The 12,458-nt window shown below is 43.8% G+C and overlaps 1 long non-coding RNA gene across 2 annotated transcripts; it reads right to left on the reverse strand.

The window, feature by feature from the left end:
- Positions 1 to 6,034: 6,034 nt before the first annotated feature.
- Positions 6,035 to 12,187, reverse strand: LOC138784931 (uncharacterized). Of its 2 annotated transcripts, XR_011361980.1 has the most exons (4): positions 11,985 to 12,187; positions 11,783 to 11,895; positions 9,376 to 9,549; positions 6,035 to 6,104 (listed from the first exon to the last, which is right to left on the reverse strand). It is a non-coding gene; the product is annotated as an uncharacterized lncRNA (long non-coding RNA). The 2 variants fall into 2 exon arrangements; XR_011361979.1 differs by having other exon boundaries at positions 11,783 to 12,187.
- Positions 12,188 to 12,458: the final 271 nt, after the last annotated feature.

Consider the following 12,458-nt stretch of genomic DNA (forward strand, 5'->3'; position numbering starts at 1 on the left):
GTTTCTCTGACTTGTTCTCTGCCTTGAGTAGTTTAGCACTGCATAGTGTGTAGAAGTGCTGCATTCAAGAAACGGGTGTCTGAGTCTCCCATGTGTGTCTGCTCTACACAGGAACCTGACTAAGACTGTGAACTAGTTCTGGAGTGGGGACCTGGCCAAAGGCCAGCTGGAGACTCCACTCTTAGCTTTATATTGTGTTCCTTTGCTTCTAGGGAGGCCGCTCCTCCCTCATATTGATGATGTAACCTGATGTGATGCATGTACCTTTGTATGTATATGTGCCTTTCCTTTGTTGTTACATAACTCTAAAAGTCTAATAAATTCGGATTTACAAGAAAAAAAGCCAGTGCCCAGCTGGACCATGGTAGGCACCAACTTGTCTTGTGTCCTCTTTGTACTGCGACCAGACTAAGACTGACTAAGAATGGGTGTATGCTTCCTCTCCCTTTGTGACAACTTCCTACAGGACGGGAAATGTCCCCTGTGAGTGGTGGAGAAGAGAGCATAGAAAGAAAGGAACTTAGAGATAGGTAGAGAAGAAGAGAAGGTCCTCATTGGTGTACAGACTACAACAAACATTAGCCCTTTAGTTAACTGCAGCTGTGCAAAATATAAGTACAGTTACATACAATAGTGACATCTTGGCAAAACTAAAGGACTACTTCACTGCCACAGTTACTTGAAGTACAGACTTTTGCGAGGGGTGTATCATACTAGTAAAACCCATGGTGGGACACCACAGTTGAGAAAGCAAGGTTAAGTTTGGGTAGTGCAGCTACGGATCAGGGGCCTATTCAGCCATAGTGGTTCAGCTGGGTCTGTTAGAAGAAAGTCCTCAATCCACAGGAAAAGTCATCCGCCTGCACTGCTACACGGGCACGGAATGACACATGATCAGGGAGTTCAGGTCCACGTAGTGGGAGAGCTAGTTGTTCAGGAAGACCCTGAAGGGACACACTAGCAACTTGCAGAGATTCTGCCTTTGCATTTAGCTACTGACATGTTTGGTTCCTCAGTTACTTGTAGAATCCTTCAAAGGTAGCAGAAGATGAGAAACAGTCCCCTAGAGTGAATAGGTTAGTCACATCCTTCACTGCAGTCCCTCCACCCGGTGCTCTAGCCCGCATGGCTAGGATCTAGTAGCAAGAAGAAATAACAAAAGTCCTGTAGAAGGCTCCTGACGCAGACCAGGGCCTGGAAGAACACGGTCAGCAGGCTCTGCGAAGATACTCTCTCTCATCCACTGTAAGGAACGAAACCCATTAGTCCCCCCACTACACTATTGTCAGGGCAGGATGGTACGGACACGACAAGATAGTGGGGCCACCAGGTTCAGCTGAAGCATTAAAATCCTGCAGAAGTTAGATTACTGCATTGCTGGATGAAAAGCAATCGGGTGTGTCACAACAAACCAGGCCTTCTCCCTAGTACTTTGAGAAGTGGAGGAGGGTTGTACCTAGGCGTTGGGTATTGGCTGGGCAGCGTCATAAAGGGGCAGGGGATTCCTGCTTCAGCCCTGGCCTGGTACCCGTGGATAGAACGGCGCCGAAAGAACGGCCCCTGTCATCCCTCAGTGGGCTACAGAAATGCTTTAACATGCGGAGGTGACTGTCTCTATGATAGGTGGCAGTCTGCCCCTCACAGCAGCACTACTGCACAGAGGAAGCACAGAGCAGTAGTGGAGGGAGCTGGAGGCTCCTTACACCAGTGTCTCCAGGCACACACAGGTCTGTCGGTGGTGCTATGTGTATGGGGAGAATGCCCACCCCTAGCCTTAAGCCCGGGGCAGCAGCCCCCCATGCTCCCCTATTGCTGTGCCCCTGCTTTATGCCTACAGTGTCCTGGAGTGGGTGTCCACTGCTATTGTCACAGCATGTATAGGTTGGTTCTGTATGTTATAGGTTCAGGGGCTGAAACCGGTAGAATGCTACTCCCGCCACTAGGTGTCACTCTACTATTCGGTCTAAATTGTCTTAAGGGTCACTGTATGTCACTATACTATACAGTCTAAATTGTCTTAAGGGTTAACTAATATATATATAACTAATAGATATATAGTGGGGTTAGGTAGTTGAGGGGAGTAGTGATTATTGCACACCCCATGGTCACATCATGAGTGTGTGAGGGATCTGTCACCCCATGGGCAGCCTGGTGACACAATCGCTGAGTGCCAATGAATCCCCCCCCAGGCCTGCCATGTATATACCAGTATATAGCTGTGCTAGAACCATGGCTGTACACATTGCCTGTCAGAATCGTGCTAACAAGGGATGTCGTTTTCATGGGAATCTCGTATCTCGTACGAGAATGGGGGATACTCTGCTGTATGGCCCCTACATGAGGCGCTGTATAACACTGGGATGGGGGGGGGGGTGTACCCCTGTACGGTGACTAGTCAGCTCTGATGGAATAATGACTACAGACACAAGACACATGCGATTATTTATTATATATCTGCCACATTATATCACATACAGCCAGTGTCGGACTGGGGTACCTTGGCCCACCAGGGAAATTGATTCTTGGGGCCCACCCAACATATAAAGACATAATCAGCGCCAAACCTTTCACGTTAGTACAGCGACTTTGCATAGAGCTGTGTATGTGACCAGTGATACTAGTGCACTGCCAGTCACTTATACAGTTGTTACTGATTTATGCAGTTGTGGTAAAACTGCACCATTTATGTAGAAACTTTAATGAAATTCCAACAATATTGCTGTAAAAACACATAAAAAATGTCATGTGTGAACACAGCCTCAGAAGATGAAGGAAAAAATGACCATCTAGTCTGCTCCTCTATTACAATCTCCAGCAGAGGAGACCCATGACGGTTTTGCCTCACCACAAGCTGTTGGGCTGGAATAAGACTTTAAAGGACCATCATGAATCAGTGGTCATTAAAGCGTTAAAGGGGTACTCTGGTAAAAAAAAAAATATTTTTTTTAAATCTGATATCAGAAGTTACAGATTAGTAAATTACTTCTAATTGAAAATCTTCAGTCTTCCAGTACTAATCAGCTGCTGTATGCCCTGCAGGAAGTGGTGTATACAGTGTGACACAGTGCTCTCTGCTGCCACCTCTGTCCATGTCAGGAACTGTCCAGAGCAGCAGCAAATCCCCATAGAAAACCTCTCCTGCTCTGGAGAGTTCCTGACATGGAGAGAGGTGGCATCAGAGAGTACTGTGTCAGACTCAAAAGAATACACCACTTCCTGCAGGACATACAGCAGCTAATAAGTACTGGAAGACTGGAGATTTTTTAATTAGAAGTAATAAACAAATTTGTATAACTTCCTCACACCAGTTAGTTTGAAAAAATATTTTTCACTGGAGTACCCCTTTAAGGTCAATACAAAATGTCAGACAGATGTGATTAAAAGTTTAATCTGTCTCAGGGTTGAGACACCCAACAATGTCCAGAATGTCACTCAGTCCATCACAATGCAAGTGAGGGTCTGAGCACTCATTATAGGAGATGGGTTCCATTATAGTCTATGGGCCCGTCATGTGTAACATGACTGATGGAGTGATGATCTAGCCACCACAGGAGGTCTCAGCACTGACACCCCGACTGATCGAAACATTTTACATGTCTGCATGATGTCAAAAGTTTTTATAATTGCAGTGGAAAGAAAGCGGTAAGCATGGTGTCACACCGCTAGGTTCACACAGTAGTTTGGTCATTTTTTTGTAACCAAAACCGGGAGTGGATTTGAAGCACAGAAAGGCTCTGTTCACACACTGTTAAAATTTAAAATAACGCCAATTATTTGCCATTAAATGGCGGTTGTGCAGGAGATCCGTGAGGCTTGGGCGCTGATCAGCTGATTCAGGATTCTCACATCAAAGATGATAGGAGTTGTAGTAGACGTAGGAGTAAGATTTAAATCAATGGATAATGTGTTTCTAAGGGAATCCTCAATAGATCTGATGATCTCATCTGATGAAACCCGTCATCCATTGATTAAAGCATTACTGTTATATCTACTACAACACCTATCATCTGTGATGTGAGAATCCTCAGCTGATCAGAGCCCAAGCCTCACGGATCTCCGGCACAACTGGACCTCCAAAGTGTGAACTTCTCATCACATACATACAGTATACATATATACACAAATAGTCATACTGCAGCCATACACACTGTATACATATATACACAAATAGACATACTGCAGACATACATACTGTATACATATATACTCAAATAGACATACTGCAGACATACACACTGTATACATATATACACAAATAGACATACTGCAGACATACACACTGTATACATATATACACAAATAGACATACTGCAGACATACACACGGTATACATATATACACAAATAGACATACTGCAGACATACACACTGTATACATATATACACAAATAGACATACTGCAGACATACACACGGTATACATATATACACAAATAGACATACTGCAGCCATACATACTCTATACATATATACACAAATAGACATACTGCAGACATACACACTGTATACATATATACACAAATAGACATACTGCAGACATACACACTGTATACATATATACACAAATAGACATACTGCAGACATACACACTGTATACATACATATATACACAAATAGACATACTGCAGCCATACACACTGTATACATATATACACAGACATACTGCAGACATACACACTGTATACATATATACACAAATAGACATACTGCAGCCATACACACTGTATACATATATACACAGACATACTGCAGCCATACACACTATATACATATATACACAAATAGACATACTGCAGCCATACATACAGTATACATATATACACAAATAGACATACTGCAGCCATACACACTGTATACATATATACACAGACATACTGCAGACATACACACTGTATACATATATACACAAATAGACATACTGCAGCCATACACACTGTATACATATATACACAAATAGACATACTGCAGCCATACACACTGTATACATATATACACAAATAGACATACTGCAGACATACATACTGTATACATATATACACAAATAGACATACTGCAGCCATACACACTGTATACATATATACACAAATAGACATACTGCAGACATACATACTGTATACATATATACACAAATAGACATACTGCAGCCATACACACTGTATACATATATACACAAATAGACATACTGCAGACATACATACTGTATACATATATACACAAATAGACATACTGCAGACACACACACTGTATACATATATACACAAATAGACATACTGCAGCCATACACAAACATGCAGACACAACACACCTTACATATATACATCTAATCATACTAACACACACAGACTCACCAACATGGATACACAGATACAAAAGCATGCAGATTACACATATAAACTATCTATAGAACTACATTACATAATATACACTATATACATGATAGAAAACACACACACACACACACACATATATATATATATCACTCACATGCATAAACACATGACACACGTACAGACACACACTGATGACAGATAGACAAGTATATACACACACACTAACATGTTTAGCAGGGCAGGAGGCTTCAGTCTTCTTGTCTCCATCTTCTCTTCTCCCAGCCAGGCCGGGCAGCCTGCAGCCTCTCCCCATCTCCTGTGCACCGACTGCACACAGCAACAGGAGAGTCACGTGATTGCAGAGGGGAGGGGGGATGGAGGAGGCCCTGCTGCTGCTGCTGCCGCTCTCCTGACAGGCAGGAAGAGGTCAGCGCTGAGGCCCAGAGCTGATGTAAGGGAGTCAGGTGAGCAGGGGGAGGGGAGGGAGAGCCCATGATTACAGAGAGAACGGGCCCTGATGCCGTGCTGAACTCACCCAGCAGTGTGGGAGCCAGCAGGGGGCCCCCTTGAGCTCCCGACACTAGGCAGCTTCCAAACGGGAGGCCCCTCTCTGGCTTAGGGGAAGGGCCCTGCAAGAGGGAGGAGGGGGTGGGGCCCACCGGGGGATCCCCCGGCTCCCCGGTGGCCCAGTCCGACCCTGCATACAGCTTATCAATAGGAATTCCCCATGTGCTGTCTGTGTGACCTGCAGGTTTATCATTCGGAAGTCTCAGCACCTGGAGGAGAGAACACACAAGGGGTTAATGACATGATATAACTTATAATAGATACATATGCTATATACATCCAGAGGAGGAGCTCGGCTTTCCCTCACTTGGGGCGGTGATTGGGTTTGGCCGCTCCTCCATCTGTAGATCTCTACCCGCCACCGAGTCATGTGACACAATGTTCCCTATATTCCTACCCTTGTGTGTAATAAGGGTCACACACGCACAACCTTATACACTATCGCCATCTCTATAGTGGCCTCCATGTTCACTATACACACAAGATTCTCTCTGTTGCCCTTAGCGACCAATCACAGCTCAGCTCTCACTTTACCAGAGCAATGTGAGAAATGAAAGCTGAGCTGTGATTGGTTGCTATCAGTGTAGCACTATGTATATGCTCTGTATGGCCTCTAGGGGTCTCACTACTTATATTGTTCATATGGTTCAACTGTACTGTGATATCTTGTTGGTAGTTGTTCTTTAGTTTACCTCATGTGAAATGGCAGCTGAATAAAATGTCTGCTACTCACAACACTGTCTGAGCCTCTGGATAAAGCACCAACTAACAGAACATGGCGGCAGCTGGGTACAGGACCTCTGAATAGAAAGTGCTGTCTGCAAATACAGATTGTGTGAAGCTACAACTGTACAGTGAATCACAGCAACTGTAAGTACAGATCCCCTCACATACTGCACTATGGAGACTGGCCTGAAACCCCCTCAGAGACTGGATGTCACTTCTTCTAATCTCTCACAGACATGGAGACACTGGAAGGAAGAGCTTACTCTGTATGTGGATCTGACAGTGGCCGCCAGAGATGAGCACAGGAAAGTAAAGCTGTTTTACTACTTAGTTGGGGAAAAGGGCAGAGAAATAGCCCAGACCCTGCTCCCAGACAGCACCGACAGCCTGGCACTGACAGATATACCACACAGACAGCCTGGCACTGACAGATATACCACACCGACAGCCTGGCACTGACAGATATACCACACAGACAGCCTGGCACTGACAGATATACCACTCAGACAGCCTGGCACTGACAGATATACCACACAGACAGCCTGGCACTGACAGATATACCACACGGACAGCCTGGCACTGACAGATATACCACACAGACAGCCTGGCACTGACAGATATACCACACGGACAGCCTGGCACTGACAGATATACCACACGGACAGCCTGGCACTGACAGATATACCACACGGACAGCCTGGCACTGACAGATATACCACACAGACAGCCTGGCACTGACAGATATACCACACGGACAGCCTGGCACTGACAGATATACCACACGGACAGCCTGGCACTGACAGATATACCACACAGACAGCCTGGCACTGACAGATATACCACACGGACAGCCTGGCACTGACAGATATACCACACGGACAGCCTGGCACTGACAGATATACCACACGGACAGCCTGGCACTGACAGATATACCACACGGACAGCTTGGCACTGACAGATATACCACACAGACAGCCTGGCACTGACAGATATACCGCACAGACAGCCTGGCACTGACAGATATACCACACAGACAGCCTGGCACTGACAGATATACCACACGGACAGCCTGGCACTGACAGATATACCACACGGACAGCCTGGCACTGACAGATATACCACACGGACAGCCTGGCACTGACAGATATACCACACGGACAGCCTGGCACTGACAGATATACCACACAGACAGCCTGGCACTGACAGATATACCACACAGACAGCCTGGCACTGACAGATATACCACACAGACAGCCTGGCACTGACAGACATACTGCAGGCATTTGATGAACACTGTGACCCCAAAAAGAATGAACTAAGATAAACTCTAAAATTGTAAACATAAACATATAGGGAATAGCTATAAGTCATATATAATCCTTGAGGTGGACTGGTTTTCTGATGGTTCTGCCAGCTCGCGTAACATACGGGGTTTCCTCACCCACATCTGGGTGCTCTTATTCAGGCAAACTACTTTCTAGGACTGGCTGTCTTTGGCTAGAGGTCTCCGCCTGCTCCCCAACATTCTCTGTTTCGTTGTGGCCTGTATTCATAGTCTCATTGCTTTCAGTGTCCATATACTGCTCCATAGATCCTGTATCATCTCTTACTTGTGTTTTTCTCAGATGTCTCCGATTTCTCCTCAATCTTCTTCCTTCCTCTGTGAGAATTTCATAAACAGCGGGACATAACCCCAAAATTGGGAATGTCCTGCCCACCATACTGCCAAGTGTCACAGATTTTAAATTGAATATCTATCTATTCGTTAATTATTACTTATCTATCATCTATCCATCAATTGTCTATCTATCTATCTATCTATCTATCTATCTATCTATTTATCTATCTCCTATCTATCTATCTAATATCTATCTATCTGTCTATCTTTCTATTATCTATCTCCTATCTATCTCCTATCTATCAATCATCTATCTATCTATCTATCTATCTATCTATCTATCTATCTCCTATCTATCTCCTATCTATCAATCATCTATCTATCTATCTATCTATCTATCTCCTATCTATCTATCAATCATCTATCTATCTATCTATCTATCTATCTATCTATCTATCTATCTATCGAGGAGAGAGGAGCCGCACTTCTTCACAGGTGTAGCTGGTGCAGTTGGATGCAAATCCCTTGGCTGGGGGGATCCCCAAGTATCACACGAAAATCCAAAGCACTCCAGCATAAGGTGAAAAAAGGTGGTGGTTTATTACAAAAATGTGCAGAAACACAGGATGCAACGTTTCAGTTCTCTCACAGAACCATTTTCAAGCTTGAAAATGTTTCTGTGAGAGAACTGAAATGTTGCATCCTGTGTTTCTGCACATTTTTGTAATAAACCACCACCTTTTTTCACCTTATGCTGGAGGGCTCTGGATTTTCGTGTGATATCTATCTATCTATCTATCTATCTATCTATCTATCTATCTATCTATCTGTCTATCTATCTATCTATCTAATATCTATCTGCTATCTCCTATCTATCTCCTATCTATCTATCTATCTATCTATCTATCTATCTATCTATCTATCTATCTATCTATCATCTATCTATCTATCTATCATCTATCTATCTATCTATCTATCTATCTATCTATCTCCTATCTATCTATCTATCTATCTATCTATCTATCTATCTATCTATCTATCTATCTCCTATCTATCTATCTATATCCTATCTATCTATCTATCTATCTATCTATCTCCTATCTATCTATCATCTATCTATTCTTGCAGCCACCAACCTTAATCATTTATGCAGGCTTCCTCACAATCCTGCAGGATTAAAAATCGGTTGCCAGTACTTTGCGTTCCCCTGAACTGGGCCGATTTATATGACTTTGTTGTGGAATCATAGTAATAATCTATAAAAATTCTATGTCCAATTCCAGGATTCCGAGGTAAGAGACATCTCGGTTCTGAAACAAACATCAGATTGATATAGAGTTATATAGTTGAACTGGTTATAATACAGAAAAGAATAACTGTCCCAACACTATAGCATGGAGGTAAAAAAAAAAACCTCTGGTCACCTCAGAAAAGATGTCAGTGACATAAACAACATATCCCGGCATAATACAATGTAATGTAACCAACAAATACATAGAGCAAATGGATTGTTATTTGTCCCCTCAGACCTTCCGTATTAGACCAGCGGGGGTCTGACTACAGATCAGCTGCCGGCCTCTTCATTGTTTACCAGAACTTAAAGCAGGGCCGGCTCCAGGTTTTTGTGGGTCCTTGGGCGACAGAGCCTCAGCAGGCTGGGGGAATCAGGAAGAGCGAGATACCGCCAGGCCTGGAGAGTCAGAAAATGACACCCCAGGACTGGGCAGTAGCAGGCTGGTATTACTAGGATGGCAGAGGCTAAAATAAATACCTCTTGCCACTATGATAGCATCAGGCTGCTGCTGCTTGGCTTTGTATCTGGCTGCTTATAGAAAATAGGGGGGGGAAACTCCTGCATTAGTTTAATCATAAAAAAATGTGTGAGGTCCATAAGCAGCCTGATACAAGCCTAATAATACCAGCCTGCTACTGCCCAGTCCTGGACCGTCATTTTCTGACCCTCCAGGCCTGACAGTATCTGGTTCTTCTATGTACCCCTGGTGGTGACAGGTACCGGGATAATAAGTGTAGTTAGTGTTAGCTGTTCTGTGGGCGAACGCTAGGCCCTGGATTAGTAATGGACGCTGTCTATTAAATGGCTTCCACTACTTAGGCAAAAATAAGTAAGGGAAGAAAACAACAGCTTTAAAACAATCTTTATTAAAAATGAATTGTGCAATATGGGGGTGCGGCTGGCATCCTGACATCACTAGATGGCCTTAGCTGGCTCTAAGTCGTAGGGGGTGGGGTCTTCGCGGTGTGACCGGCATGACTCTGCGGTGGGTGTGCGGCGCAGTCCTGCATTCCAAGGGGCATGTGGCAAGTTCCGGGGAGCCCCTTTAGGTGCTGTGGGTCGTGGCACTTACGAATACGAGGATGCAGACACGAGTGCCAGGTAACACTGAGAGCCACAACCCCCACTGATCTAATATTGATGGCCTATCCTGAGGATAAGCAATACATTAAAAAACAGAAGCAGAAGACTGAACTTCCTGTGGAAAACCAAATGTATAATCCGCACCACAATGCTAATAAACCTTTCTTATGCCATGCTTTTCATTAGCCAAAACATTGCATTGTGGTGCGGATTATAGACACGGTTTTCTACAGGAAGTGCAGTCTCCTGCTCATTTTCTAGATTATCCTGAGGATATCTATCTATCTATCTATCTATCTATCTATCTATCTATCTTCTATCTATCTATCTATCTATCTATCTATCTATCTATCTTCTATCTATCTATCTATCTATCTATCTATCTATCTATCTATCTCCTATCTATCTATCTATCTATCTATCTATCTATCTATCTCCTATCTATCTATCTATCTATCTATCTATCTATCTATCTATAAGAAGAAAATGAGCAGCACTGCTGATATGGATTACTAGTCCTGGTCCTGACCTCAGACCAGTACAATATAGTAGAGGAAAGTCCGCGGCACACAAGGTAACGGTGAAAGAGTCTGGGGTTTATTCAAATAATAGTGCAGCAATCCATAGACGCAACGTTTCGGTGGTATCTCGCCACCATTTTCAAGCGCTTGAAAATGGTGGCGAGATACCACCGAAACATTGCGTCTATCGATTCCTGCACTATTATTTGAATAAACCCCAGACTCTTTCACCGTTACCTTGTGTGCCGCGGACTTTCCTCTACTATCTATCTATCTATCTATCTATCTATCTATCTATCTATCTATCTATCATCTATATATCTCCTATCTATCTATCTATCTATCTATCTATCTATCTATCTATCTATCTATCTATCTATCAAGTTGTCTATCTCCTATTATCTATCTATCTATCTATCTATCTATCTATCTATCTATCTATCTATCTCCTATCTATCTATCTCCTATCTATCTATCTATCATCTATATATCTCCTATCTATCTATCTATCTATCTATCTATCTATCTATCTATCTATCTATCTATCTCCTATCTATCTATCTATCTATCTATCTATCTATCTATCTCCTATTATCTATCTATCTATCTATCTGGTTGTCTATCCATCCATCCGTCTATATATACCTGGAGCAGCTTGTGAGAGCAGCAAGAAGCAGGCGGCGAGGACAAGCAGGACAGCAGAAGTCTTCATGGCTGGTGGGGAGGAGACATCGAGGAGCTGAAGGATGAGGAATCTTCTGTAAACCGGATGGAAAGTAAATAATTTTTTAGCATTGAAGTAAATGGAGCTCCGGTAACTGTGGCTGCTGATGTTCACACTGCACACCTGTGACACCTGTCTGATGAGAGTTCTGCTCCGGGGCACCAGTCACACTGCTGTTTATTCTCTTACAGGTTTTCCCATGGGTATTTGCTGTGGCCCAGGCTTAGATGTGAGGTGGTGGTACAGCAAGGTGGGCTTGGGTGCACTTGGCCACTTGTCACGGTGGCCAGGGTTGGTGTTAGAACCCTCCCCGGACATACAGGCACTGCGCGTATCCCAAGTGTGAGGTGTAGGTGCGGCAACACAAAACTAGGACAGAGTCCACCTTTTAGCCAGAATAACCTTTTACTTGGAAATACTTCAGTGCAATTCAATACAGATTCAGTCGGAACCGTTTCAAGAGCAGGATCAGGTGACCGGAGTGACGTATAAGAGGAGTGGTGGGATTGCGGCTGGCTCGGGGTAGTGGGGCCCTGTCTAGCCTCCTTCAGCTGTGGGGCATAAAGTAGACTGACGGTATAATACCTCCTGCAGACC

Source organism: Dendropsophus ebraccatus, chromosome 2 (genome assembly GCF_027789765.1).
Source record: "Dendropsophus ebraccatus isolate aDenEbr1 chromosome 2, aDenEbr1.pat, whole genome shotgun sequence".
NCBI classification, from domain to species: Eukaryota; Metazoa; Chordata; class Amphibia; order Anura; family Hylidae; genus Dendropsophus; species Dendropsophus ebraccatus.